The following is a 15092-nucleotide window of genomic DNA, read 5'->3' as shown; positions in this document are numbered from 1 at the left end:
TTCCTCCTCAAAAATATTTTTTCTATCTGAAAATCAACTACGCTGAACCAAATGGCTATTTCAAAATTTTGATTCGATGTGTTTGGGGGAATGATGGGCGTAGGAGGGGGGGGCTAGTTGCCCTCAAATCTATTTCGACTTTTAAAAGGGTACTAGCCCTTTAAATTTCCAATCGAATTAGCCTGTTTTGAAGTCTCTACGACGACCCCTTCCATATGAAGTGCCCTGCTCTAAAGTAAAAAAAATAATATATGGTACATTGTGCTAACATGTTCTTATATGCCCTTAGGGCATAACTTAAAACCCTTGCCCCGATGAATCGTGGGGGAGTGTTCTCCTCAAAAATATTTTTTCTATCTGAAAATCAACTACGCTGAACAAAATGGCTATCTCAAAATTGTGATTGGATGTGTTTGGGGAAATGATGGGCGTAGGAAGGGGGGGGGGGGGGCTAGTTACCCTCTAATCACTTTCGACTATTAAAAGGGTACTAGCCCTTCAAATTTCCAATCGAATTAGCCTGTTTTGAAGTCTCTACGACGACCCCTTCCATATGAAGTGCCCTGCTCTAAAGTAAAAAAAAATAATATATGGTACATTGTGCCAACATGTTCTTATATGCCCTTAGGATATAACTTAAAACCATTGCCCCGATGAATCATGGGGGAGTGTCCTCCTCAAAAACATATTTTCTATCTGGAAATCAACTATGCTGAACAAAATGGCTATATCAAAATTTTTATTGGATGTGTTTGGGGGAATGATGGGCGTGAAGGGGGGGGGGGCTAGTTGCCCTCCAATCACTTTCGACTATTAAAAGGGTCACTAGCCACCCCAATTTCCAATTGAATGAGCCCTTTTCGAAGTTTCTACGACAACTCTTTCGATACGAAGTGCATATTGAAGTAAAAAAAACACATTGCGGCCACATTGTTCTTTACTTAGGCAGCGCTAGCGCACTGCCTATGATATTCTTTTTCAGGGAAAAAGACTAAGCATCTTCGAAAGTTAAACAACCATCCCTTCCATAAAAACCTTAAATACCCCCTGGGTATAACTTACAACCCTTGCCCCTAATTTTTGGGTTTGTTTCAACCCCAAAAACCTTGTTATGTGATATTTAGACTATTTTAAATAGAATGGCTATCTCAAAATTTCTACTGGTTGAATTTCGGGACAATAAACGTGTAGGGGGGGTATCTACCCTACGATCCTCTTGACTCTTAAAAAGAGCACTAGAGCGTCTGATTACCAATCCAATAAACCCCTTCCTAAGTTTATATGACCAAACTTTCAATAAAAACATTATATGTCCCCAGGGCATAACTAACAACCCTTGCCCTGAGGGCTGGCAGAATTTTGTATCTTGAAAACATAATTTCTAGATCTTTCTGATACGCTGAACAAAATGGCTATCTAAAAATTTTGAATGTCAGAGTTTGTGGAAATTATGGGCATCGGGGAGGGCATTTTCCCTCTGATCACTTTTGACTAATAAAAAAGACACTAGTCCTCTCAATTTCCAATCGAATGAGCCGTTTTTGAAGTTTCTACGACAACACTTTCTATAAAATCCTTATATGCCCCCAGGACATAACTTACAACCCTTGCCCTGAGGGGTGTGAGGGTAGGGGGTATCATCCTCAAAGAACTAATTTTCAGAACTTTAAACTGCGTTGAACAAAATGGTTATCTCAAAATTTTGATTGGATGTGTTTGGGGAAATGGTGGGCATGGGAGGGGGTTTGTTGCCCTTCAATAGCTTTCGACTATTAAAAAGAGCACTAGTTCTATCAATTTACAATCGAACGAGCCCTTTTTGAAGTTTCTACGACAACGCTATCTATAAAAACCTTATATGTCCCCAGGGCATAACTTACAACTCTTGCCCTGAGGATTCTGGGGGGTTGTCATCCTCAAAGAACTAATTTCAAGAACTTTCAACTACGTTGAAAAATATGGATATCTCAAAATATTGATTTTATATGTTTGGGGAAATGTGAAAGGGTGGTTAGTTGGCCTCCAATTACATTTGACTATTAAAAAGGACACTAGCCCTTTCAATTTCCAATCAAATAAGTCCTTTTTGAAGTTTATACGACAACACTTTCTATTAAAACCTTATATGCCCCCAGGGCATAACTTACAACCCTTGCCCCGACGGCTGTGGTGGGTGGGGGGGGGGTTGTCATCCTTAAAGACCTAATTTCCAAAACTTTCAACTACGTTGAACAAAGTGGCTATCCAAACATTTTGATTGGACGTGTTTGGGGAATTGCTGGGTTTGAGAGGGGGGTTTAGTTGCCCTCCAATTACTTTCAATTATTAAAAAGGCCACTGGCCCTTTCAATTCCCAATCGAATGCGTCATTTTTTAAGTTTCTACGACAAAGGTTTCAATAAAAACCTTATTTGCCCCCATGGTATAACTTATAACCCTTGCCCTGGGGGCTATGGGGGGTCGTCATCCTCAAAGACCTAATTTTCAGAACTGTCAAATACGTTGAACAAAATGGCTATCTCATAATTTTTTATTAGATGTGTTTAGGCAAAAGGTGGGCGTGAGAGGGGGTTTAGTTGCCCTCCAATGACTTTCAACTATTAAAAAGAACACTAGCCCTTTCAATTTCCAATTGAATAAACCCTTTTTGAAGTTTCTACAACAAAGCTTTCTATAAAAACCTTATATGCCCCCGGGGAATAACTTACAACCCTTTCCCTGAGGATTGTGGGGGGAGTGTTCTCCTCAAAAATATAATTTCTATTTGAAAATCAACTATGTTGAACAACGTGGAAGTGGTGTTAGTTGCCTTCCAATCACTTTTGACTATTATGAAGGGCTCCAGCCATTCTAATTTCCAATCGAATGAGCCCTTTTCGAAGTTTCTACGACAACTCCTTCGATACAAAGTGCCCTGGTTTGGAAAAATTACATTGTGCCAACATCGTTCTTTACTTAGGCAGCGCTATTGCGCCTCCTATGATATTGCCAATAGATCGTTTTGGGTACCCGATTGACCGACCGTATCTCATACAGTAAGCTATACGACAACTGTAGTAATGTAGTTCAATCCCGCTTTCTAGTGCTATGATGTGAGAAAGACGAGATGGCTAGGAAACGTTCGGCCGATGAAGGATGAAAGATTACTAAAGATCGAGCTCGTCGACAAACCAACTAGAGCCAAATAAAAAGCAGGTTGTCCTGAATGGGTATGGGAAGATCTCAGAAGGAAAGATTTAAGGGAAATAAGAACTTCTTGGGAGCATGTAAAGAGGGAGGCTTTGAATAGATTGGAATGGAAGAGGAGCCTGCGTAGCTGTGTTGAGCTCAGGTTCTTGTTGCTGCAGTTAGTTAGTAGTAGTAGCAGTATGACACAAATCAAAAGTCCATTTTTTGCATAATCGCTCTCCCATTTTAGGTTTGTTATGTTTATCAGAAGTAATGAGCACACAAAAAATCGTATTATTTCAAAAAATGAAGTAATCAATTTAAAAAAGTAAAGTCTGGATGAAAAATTTGTTGTTAAATTCAGCATGCTAGAGAACCACTAAACTTGTTGTCAAAACCACTTTGCAATTGAAATTACTTTTTAGAAAATATAGCGTACTTTGCTTTTGATTTTGGATACCCAACTGATGTGTGATCATTATAATTACTAGACCCATTGCATAAAATTACTATGTTACAAATCACATGCCTCTGTGGTCACTGCAAATATGTGACCATCCTAAATTAAAATTTATTTTTGCTAAAAAATAATTTTTAAATAATAATAAGAATACTGAAAATTAAAAATTGAGACAAAAAAGAGAAAGCAATACACATAATAATAATTTTGTAGGAGAATTCTGGTAAATTCTCCCAGTGTATGATATCCCCTTACAAGGTCACTCCCTGGAAAATTCCCTCCCCATGGAAAATTCCCCCCTGGAAAACTCCCCAGCAGAAAATGTGTCCCCCACCCGAAAATGTATTCCCACATCCCAATAACACATAGCCTACTATGTGCAAACAATGGGCAAATCTTTTAACTTAAAGACCTTTCCCCTGGGGCTGTTTGGGGGTAATGTTATACCCAAAGGCATAGTTATTGAACCTTTAAACTATGATGAACAAAATGGCTATCTTAAAATTTTAATCAGACGATTTTGGGGAAAAAGGGTGGGGGAGGGGGCCTAGTTGCCTTCCAATTTTTTGGTCACTTAAAAAGGGCACTAGAACTTTTAATTTTAGCTCGAATGAGCCCTCTCTCGATATTCTATGACCACTGCGTCGGTACGATCACCCCTGGAAAAAAAAACCAAAAAAAAACAAATAAACACGCATCCGTGATCTTTCTTCTGGCAAAAAATACAAAATTCAACATTTTTCAGATAGGAGCTTGAAATCCATACAGTAGGGTTCTATGATACACTGAACCTGGTGGTGTGATTTTTATTGAGATCACTTGAATTTTAGGGGCTTTTTTCCTCTTTTTTCGAAAATAAGAAAAATTTTCTCAGTCTCATAGTCTTTGATGGATAAGACTAAACTTAATGAAATTTATATATTTGAAATTTTTTGATGAATCTTACATATTTTAAATAAGCATCAAAATTTGATTCTTTTGATGTGCGTATCTATTGTCATCAAGACTCTATTTTTTAGAGTTTTGGTTACTGTTGAGCCCAGTCACTCCTTACTTACAGTTGTTTACCTCGAACTGTTTAACTATACACTGCATGCTTGTATTTGCAACAGGACCAGGTGTTTGCGCCTCATCCGGCATTCGAACTATATTTCTGAATGAGGGTCTCCTATGATGGGCGGTCTTGTGCTAATTCTTCGGCAAACTTTAGCGATTGCTTCTCCCATTTATGGCCGAATATACGAAAACCTCCAGCAGGCTCCGAAAACCTCCAGCAGGCTATATATATATATATATATATATATATATATATATATATATATATATATATATATATATATATATATATATATATATATATATATATATATATATATATATATATATATATATAGTACCGCGAGCCCGACAGCTTTGCCACTGGGCCCTGGCACTCAGCACACAGCAGGCTTCTATATATAGATTCTCACTGTCGCTTGTCTTCTAAACGCAGACAATTTAAGCCTTTTCTCGATGTCATGACATCCAGATGGACCTTAAATTAGAAATGGTACCTTTGTATAATTACATTTTTTTTTTATTGAACCTTTAACTTTTGCCTCGGCTTGTCTTTTGTCATTATGAAAGACATATCGCCGAACTTTTGTTTCTTTCAATTGTTCAGGTGGTAGGAAAAAAAAATTTGTTCCAACGACTTATCTAGTTCAGGTTTTTGATTTACAAAGGTATGGAAGGCATTGACGACCACCTTTTTTTTATTGTTCAGGTGGTGGGACAAAAAACTTCTTCTTTCGCCTTGGCTTGTCTTTTGTTATTATGAAAGACATATCGCCAAACATTTATTTCTTTTAATTGTTCAGGTGGTGGGACAAAACTTCTTCTTTTGCCTTGGCTTGTCTTTTGTTATTATGAAAGACACATCGCCGGATCTTTGTTTGTTTTCATTGTTCAGGTGATAGAACTAAAACTTCTTTTTCTTCCAAACGATTGATCCAGTCCATATTTTTGGTTTTCAAAGGTATGGTAGGCATTGATGACCTTATCCAAGTCGAAATCCAAAACTCAATCATCACAGCTATCATTATCAATTTGTTTGCTTCGTTACACCTCGGCTTATCTTTCGTAATTACGAAATATATATCGCCGAAACTTTTTTTTTTATCAAAGGTATGGTAGGCATTGATGACCTTATCCGTGTCAAAATCCATAACCCAATCATCATCGTTATCATATTCTATTTTGACACGTTTTGATTCTCGCTGTCCAGGTTGATTTTAATTGACTCACTGCTCATCATTTTCATTTTTGACTCCCTCACTTGTTCGTTGTCATATGTCTTCTAACTGCGTGTGTCTTTGCTCTTCTTTTTCAATTTTAACATCCTCTAATTGTCGTTTTTGCATATATTCTAACCGCATGTGTCTTTTTTTTCCTTTTCATTTTTGACACGTTAGTTCAGGTGTTGGTTTCAAAGAATCATCATTTATAGGAACTGCAACTGCAAATTTTCGTATTTTGGGCCTTCCAACAGACATTATATTATATAAATACCTGTTACATATCCCTAGATACCACTTTTCCCGAAAAAATATTGAGCCATCTTCGAGAAATAGATTAAATATATGCATACACATTATTACTCACATATAAAGATAGTATATATACATACCCTTCAAAGTTATATGTATTCCCTGTGGACCCTCCATTTTCCCGAGGAAAGAGTATCAAACTAAGTTGATTTATTTTGAGGTTGTTACTTACAACAAGACTCACTATGTAAAACACTGCCGCAGCCCGAGTACCGGGACCCGGCCCCGAAATTGGTTATATAGTTTTTTTTTTTTTTTTTTTTTTTTTTTTTTTTTTTTTTTTTTTTTAACTGGTATATTGATATTTCTGGCTACAAAAACGATCTGAAAAGGTCAACTTTAAGGAAGTGTTCATATTTTTACCAGGGTGGTTATGTCGACCCTTCGGTGATTCCAAGACATCAAGAAAAGACTCACATTGCCTCTGCGGTTAGAAGACAACTGATATCGAGAATCAATATATACACGCCTGCCGAACAGCTATGTCCGGGTGCTGCTTTGAAATTAGCTACATAGTTTTTTTTTTTTTTTTTTTTTTTTTTTTTTTTTTTTTAACCGGCATATTGGCATTTCTGGCCACAAAAATTAACTAAATAGATAACAACTTTAAGGAAGAATCTGTGTTTTTCCGAACCTGTGGTGGAAAATCTTAGGTATATAAGCGCCAATTTCCATAAAGTTTGTGCATTTTATGGTAAAAGCACGAAAATTGGCACACATATGTAGAAAAATACAGAGAATCTGACAGGGGGCAGAACCAAATTTTCTGAGCGCGTTTTCCGCGTTTTACCATGTTTTTCTGCGCGGAAAATCATGTATTTTTGATATTGAAGATTTTGGACGTTTGAAGGTTCGTTTCTGGTTGATTCTAGTCTGCTGATGTGCCCACTTTTGAAATCAGATCGGTAGTTTCCGAGTTATCGTCATTTTCATCATTGCGGGTCGTATTATTTTCTGTATACTGAGGTAGTAGATGCGCTTAAGGTATCTTTCATGGCTAAATCGACTAGGCTGAGCCTGAAAATGTGCTTAATTTTAATATACAACCATCTGTTTACTGAGTCATCATCACTTTCACCATCGCTGGGTGTAGACTTTCTTTCATACTTCTAAATTACAAACTCTGGTTCACCTTAATGTGCAAGTGAAAACTGTGGTCTTAATGAATGGACCACAGTAGGGAGGCCCTTTTGAATCCGAGACAAACACATGTGCTGCCATCTATAATCAAGTCTAACGCTGGACGTACATAATTTATTCAGGGATTATTGATCAACTAACGGGTCAATGACACCTTTTTCAAGGTCAATTTATTTGTTGTTTCTAAGTGTATTGACTCCAGGACGAAGTTTGCACATGCGCATTGAATTCTAACAGGGCAATGTATTGATTCACTAGAGGGGAACTAGATTTCTGAGAAATTGATTTACATAATTGGCGGGTAATTATCGATTCTAACGGGACAAGATCACGTGTTTCTTTCTAAGCCAATCAGGAAAGCTACGTAAGGTTTCTTTACATCACAATTCACCCTTGAGATTTTGTTTATAAGCGTTGAGGTTAAATTATCATATAGTCTCAAGCCACCATAGATAGAGCATTGAATATTGATGAGTTGGAAACTTTGGCTACATCGATTTATAATTTGAGTTCTGTTTAGTAAATTTTCTTAGTTTATTTCCAAATAAAATCATTTTACATAGTCTCCCTCGAGTAAATTCAAATTCAGGATATACCCCCCTCAAACAATACAAACTCCACTATGGGATGTTTATAGTCGACAGAAAGCATAAAATATACTCTTTTTTACAATGTGCATCCTGTGTGCTATTTCTCATGAATTACGATAGTAGCTTAGCAAAGGTTTCACTGAAAAAAAAAATACTTTTTTGGTCAAATTAGCGACAGTAAATCCTTTGAATTGCAAGAGGGGGTTCTTAAGAAAAAGATACATAGCTACCATGAGAAGGTTTATTGAAGCGCAGGCCCTTTTAAATGGTATAAACCTTTGACCCTAGAGGAATAATGTGCAAATATATGCGTTAAATCTCTATTACATGTATTTAATTCTTTTTTTCTAAATGATAAAAATAGGATTTCTATACTTTTCGGATTTATTTCCAACACGGAGTGTATTTAATTTTTTCTCTAAATGGTAAAAATAGGAGCTACTGATTGTCAAGTTTTATTTCTAACAAGTTGTGTAATAAAAACGTTTGATTTCTAAGCCTAGCTTCTTCATCGCAAATTTTACTTTTTGCTTTACTGAAAAGGGGGGAGGGGGCTGCTTAGAATGGGATAAATATACCCGTGATCTATTAGATGACACTGAGAATAAGAAGGAGACCACTAATATCACCAAGGAAATTAAAGACATTGTGTTATAGATTTCAGAAACATAGTTTCATATATTTATTATTTTCTTAGGCTTAAGGTTCGAGGTTTGAGAATTTTAAGAGACTATTTTCCCTATTTTAATATATTTATTCAGATGACTACTGACTCAATATGGGTAGAACCTGATAACGAAAATTCAGTATTTGTTATCTACCAGAAACTTCACGGAAAATGACGCCGTTCCTCCTACTGGTAAAGGTTAGGTTAGATCGTTTTCAGACAGGACAATGCAAATCGGAAAAACATGAAATGGGTTATAAAAGAATAAAATAAAAAGCAATAACAATTGCAATTTAAATGAAAATGAGAGGAGAGGACTCCGGGGGATGAGAGTGTCTTTGAGGGACGGAGCGCAGTTTTTGGCCAACAGCTAAACATTAACTTTTTTCCGCTGGATCGTTTTCAGACTGAACAATGCAAATGGGGAAAAACATGAAATTGGCTATAAAAGAATAAAATAAAAAGCAATAACCATTGCAATTTAAGGAGAAATGAGAGTAGAGGACTCCAGGGGAGGGGGGAGTGTCTTTGATGGACGGAGGGCAGTTTTTTGGTCAACAGCTCAACATTAACTTTTTTCCGCTGGATCGTTTTCAGACTGAACAATGCAAATGGGGAAAAACATGAAATGGGTTATAAAAGAATAAAATAAAAAGCAATAACCATTGCCATTTATGGAAAAATGAGAGGAGAGGACTCCAGGGTAGGAGGGTTTGTCTTTGATGGACGGAGGGCAGTTTATTGGTCAACAGCTCTACTTTAGCTTTTTTTCCGCTGTTATATTTATAATTTATTTTTCGTTGCGCAAAGCAGTAGTTTTTAATTGTAGATTTAATGTTATCCAGCCTCCTTAAGTGAAAATGAATTATTCTAAGAAAGTGAGCTGTATTTGTTAGAGTGTCAGAAACATTACATATTTATTTAATTTAAGCCCTTTTTTCAGCTATAGTAATGTTTGGTATTCAATTTAGAAGACTTCAAATGTGAGAAATACCTGCATTCAGTACATGATCCGGAATATGAAGTTAGATATTTACCTCAATGGGTGCCGGAAAAGATACCTGACATGGAAAAATGTATCAGATATCCAAAGACCTAAACTCATGCTCTTCCTCATATCAAATGGATTAAGATATTTTTTTTAGAAATGTTAATATATATTTTCTTAAAATGTTTTTTAATATGTTTAAGCAATAAACATCTTAAGCCTCAACCGTCTTTATTCTTTAGAATAGTTCATCGCCATGAAAATTATACTTTCAGATTCAGCATATCAGGGAACACACTTTCAAGTTCAGCATTTTGGAAAACCCTAAATGGTCATCCCTAAAAAGGTAAGTTAACCCTAAAAGGTTAAAGAATTTTTCTGATATCACACTTTCAGATTCAGCATGTCAGGGAACACACTTTTAGGTTCGGCATGTAGGAGAACCCTAAATGCTCATTCCTAGATAGGTAAGTTAACCTTAAATGGTTAAAGAATTTTTCTGAAATCACACTTTCAGATTCAGCATGTCAGGGAACACACTTTCAGGTTTGGCATGTAGGAGAACCCAAAATAGTCATCCGAAAAAGGTAAGTTAACCCTAAATGGTTAAAGAATTTATCTGAAATTACACTTTCAGAGCCAGAATGTCAGGGAACACACTTTCAGGTTCAGCATGTAGGAGAACCCTAAATAGTCATCTCTAAAAAGGTAAGTTAATCCTAAATGGTTAGAGAGTTTTTCTGAAATTGCATTTTCAGATCCAGCATGCCGGAGAAGTCATACACTACTTTTCAACTTCTTGTATATCCCAACACTAAATTTTCACAATGAAAAAGAAATATGTTACGGATCAATTCTAATTTTTTCCTGGGAAAATAAAAAGGTTCCAATTCAGTTCCAATTTTTCTCAATGAAATGAAAAATTTAAAGTTCTTTTCCAAATTTTTCATAGAAGATAGAAAAAAGATATACTTTGATCGTGAATATTTGCCATGTTTATGATAAGGAGCTTCACTTCGATTCTGAGTTTTCTCGAAGAAGTGCAAAATGTTCAAGTTCTCTTCTGAATTTTCTTACAGAAGAGATAAAGTTAGCTCAATTCTGAATTTTACCAATAAAAATGGAAAAAGCTTCCACTTCAGCTCTTAATTTCTCAAAGACATAAAAAAAATTAAAGTTCTGTTCTAAATTTTGCCATAGAAGATAGGAAAATTCATACTATGATGGTGAATATTTTCCATGAAGATAAAAAGTTTCACTTTAATTCTAAATTTTCTTAAATTTAGTTCCGATTTTTCTCAAAGAGATGAAAAATTTAAAGTTCTGTTCCAAATTTTTCCATAGAAGATAGAAGAAGTTATACTTTGATCATGAGTATTCACCTTGAAGACAAGGAGCTCCACTTTAATTCTGAGTTTTCTGGAAGAAGTGCAAAATGTTCAAGTTCTCTTCTGAATTTTCTTAAAGAAGAGAAAAAGTTAGCTCAATTTTGAAATTTACCAAAGAAAATGAAAAAGGCTTACGCTACAGTTCTTAATTTCTCAAAGACATAAAAAAGTTCAAGTTCTTTTCTAAATTTTTCCATAGAAGATTGGAAAAGTCATACTATGATTGTGAATTTTTTCTATGAAGATAGAAAAATTTAAAATTTCCTTTAATTCTAAATTCTCTTAAATTCAGTTCCGATTTTTCTCAAAGAGATGAAAAATTTAAAGTTCTGTTCTAAATTTCTCCATAGAACATAGAAAAAGTTATACTTTGATCGTGAATATTCATAATTAAGATAAGGAGCTCCACTTTAATTCTGAATTTTCTGGAAGAAGTGCAAAATGTTCAAGTTCTCTTCTGAATTTTCTCAATGAAAAAGAAATTAATTACAGATCAATTCAAATTTTTTCCATGAAATATAAAAGGTTACGCTTCAGTTCTGATTTTTCTCAAAGAGATGAAAAAAATTAAAGATCTATTCTAAATGTTTCCATAGAAGATAGAAAAAGTTATACCTTAGTTATGAATATTTTCAATGAAGATAAAAAGCTCCACTCTAATTCTAAATTTTTTCAATGAAGTGAAGAAAAGTTCAATCTCTCTTCTGAATTTTCCCAATGAAAGAGAAATTATAAACAATAAGTAGAACAAAAGGGAAATTTTTATACAAGACAGTGGAACGCAACTTTAAATGAATATTTCGTCGCTGTTTAAAGAGAAATTAGTTAGAGATCAATTCTAATTTATCCAAGAAATTAGAAAGCTTCCACTTTAGTTCTGATTCTTCTCAAAGACATTAAAAATTTAAAGTTCTGCTCTAAATTTTTCTCTAGAAGATAGGAAAAGTTATACTATGATTGTGTATATTTTCCATGAAGATAAAAAGTTTCACTCTAATTCTAAATTTTATAATTTCACTTCCGAGTTTTCTCAAAGAGATGAAAAAATGCAAAGTCCTGTTTAAATTTTACCCTAGATACATCTATTCTGAATTTTTCCTCCAAGAAGAGAAAAAGTTCAGCTTTAATTATATATTTTCTCAAAGAAGTGAAGAAAACTTCAAGTTCTGTTCCAAATTTTTCATAGAAGACAGAAAAATGTTTCACTTTGATCGTGAATATTTGCCATGACAATAAGGAGCTACACTTTAATTCTGAGTTTTCTCAACGAAGTGAAGAAAAGTTCAACTTCTCTTCTGAACAACAAAATTCCAAATTATTTACCCAATTATTTACCAAATTACCAAATTAGGTTAGGTTAGGCTAGGTTAGGTTAGCTTATAAACGTGCGCGTACACGGCTAACCTAACCTAACCTAACCTATGGTTCTGGTATTTCTGTGCAATAATGTGGAATTTTGTGGTTAAGTTAGTTTAGTATTGTCATCAATATCTTTTGTCTCCCTCCTCGATACCGCTATTTACGCTATTTACGCTAAAGTTTGAATTCTATTTACGCTAAAGTTCGCTAATTTACGCTAAAGTTCGAATTCTGTCCGTTCCGTCTCCTCGGAAGAAATTGGTAAAATTTTCCCCTGAAAATTTCACCCTTGGAAACCCCCCATTCTCAGGTAAAATTAATCCCCGTGCAAAATTCTTCCACTCGGATATTTTTTATTTTCTTTGGAAAATAAAATTGGACTATAACTTTTTTCTTTTCTTTGAGAAAATTCAGAAGAGAACTTAACTTTTTTCACTTTTTTGAGAAAATATAGAATTAAAGCAGAACCTTTTCTCTTCCTGGAGGAAAAATTGAGAAAAAACAGAACTGATCTGTAACTTATTTCTTTTTCATTGAGAAAATTCTGAAGAGAACTTGAACTTTTTTCACTTCATTGAGAAAATTAGAATTGAAGTGAAACTTTTTATTTTCATGGAAAATATACACAATCATAGTATAACTTTTGCTATCTTCTATTGATAAACTTAGAACAGAACTTTAAATTTGTTATAGCTTTTGAGAAATTAAGAACTGGAGTGGAAGATTTTTTCATTTTCTTCGGTAAAATTCAGAATGGAGTTAACTTTTTCTCTTCTTTAAGAAAATTCAGAATAAAACTTGAACATTTTCCACTTCTTCAAGAAAACTCAGAATTAAAGTGTAGCTCCTTATCGGCATGGTGAATATTTACGATCAAAGTATAACTTTTTTCTATCTTCTAAGAAAAATTTGGAAGAGAACTTTAAATTTTTCATCTCTTTGAGTAAAATCGGAATTAAAATTAAGAAAATTTAGAATTCAAATGAAACTTTTTTTCTTCTTGGAAAATATTCACAATCATAGAATAACTTTTCCTATCCTCTATGGAAAAATTTTGAACAGAACTTAAAATTTTTTTAGTCTGAGAAATTAAGAACTGTAGTGGAAGCCTTATTCATTTTCTGTGGTAAATTTCAGAATTGAGCTAAACTTTTCTCTTCTTTAAGAAAATTCAGAAGAGATCTTGAAAATTTTGCACTTCTTCGAGAAAACTCAGATTTAAAGTGGAGCTCCTTATCGTCATGGCGAATATTCACGATCAAAGTATAACTTTTTTCTATCTTCTACGAAAAATTTGTAACAGAACATGAAGTTTTCTTCACTTCTTTGAGAAAACATGTAAGTAAAGTTGAACTTTTTCTGTTCTTGTAGGAAAAATTCAGAATCGATGTATATAGGGTAAAATTTAGAACAGAACTTTAATTTTTTTCATCTCTTTGAGAAAAATCGGAACTGAATTTAAGATAATTTATAATTAAAATGAAACTTTTTATCTTCATTGGAAAATAATCACAATCATAGTATAACTTTTCCTATCTTCTAGAGAAAAATTTAGAACAGAACTTTAAATTTTTTATGTCTTTGAGAAGAATCAGAACTGAAGTGGAAGCTTTCTATTTTCTTGGATAAATTAGAATTGATCTGTAACTAATTTCTCTTTCATTGTGAAAATTCAGAAGAGAGCTTGAACTTTTCTTCACTTCATTAAGAAAATTTAGAATTAAAGTGGGGCTTTTTATCTTCATTGAAAATATTCAAAACTAAGGTATAACTTTTTCTATCTTCTATGGAAACATTTAGAACATACCTTTAAATGTTTCCATCTCTTTGAGAAAAATCAGAACTGAAGTGTAACCTTTTATATTTCATGGAAAAAATTAGAATTGATCTGTAACTAATTTCTTTTTCATTAAGAAAATTCAGAAGAGAACTTGAACTTTTCTTCAATTCATTGAGAAAATTTAGAATTTATGAAAAGCTTTTTTATCTTCATGGAAAATATTCACAATCATAGTATGACTTTTCCTATCCTCTATGGAAAAATTTCGAACAGAACTTTAGATTTTTTATGTCTTTTAGAAATTAAGAACTGAAGTGGAAGCTATTTTTCATGTTCTTGGGTATATTTCAGAATTGAGTTAATTTTTTCTCTTCTTTAAGAAAATTCAGAACAGAACTTTAGATTTTTTATGTCTTTGAGAAATTAAAAACTGAAGTGGAAGTTTTTTTTCATTTTATTGGGTAAATTTCATAATTGAGCTAACTTTTTCTCTTCTTTAAGAAAATTCTGAACAGAACTTTAAATTTTTAATGTCTTTGACAAATCAAGAACTGAATTAGAAGCTTTTTTTCATTTTATTGGGTAAATTTCAGAATTGAGCTAACTTTTTCTCTTCTTTATGAAAAATCAGAAAAGAACTTGAACATTTTGCACTTCTTCCAGAAAACTCACAAATAAAGTGGAGCTCCTTATCTTCCTGGTGAATATTCACGATGAAAGTATAACTTTTTCTATCTTCTATGGAAAAATTTGGAACAGAACTTTAAATTTTTCATCTCTTTGAGAAAAATCGGAACTGAATTTAAGAAAATTTAGAATTAAAGTGAAACTTTTTAGCTTCGAGGAAAATATTCACAATCATAGTATGACTTTTCATATTTTCTATGGAAAAATTTAGAACAGAACTTAAATTTTTTTTGTCTTTGAGAAATTAAGAACTGTAGTGGAAGCCTTTTTCATTTTT

This window comes from Artemia sp. Qi Xiang Cuo, chromosome 1 (genome assembly GCF_049724085.1).
Source record: "Artemia sp. Qi Xiang Cuo chromosome 1, ASM4972408v1, whole genome shotgun sequence".
In the NCBI taxonomy this organism is placed as follows: Eukaryota; Metazoa; Arthropoda; class Branchiopoda; order Anostraca; family Artemiidae; genus Artemia; species Artemia sp. Qi Xiang Cuo.
The sequence above is the reverse complement of the archived record's forward strand: the minus strand, read 5'-3'. Positions refer to the sequence as shown.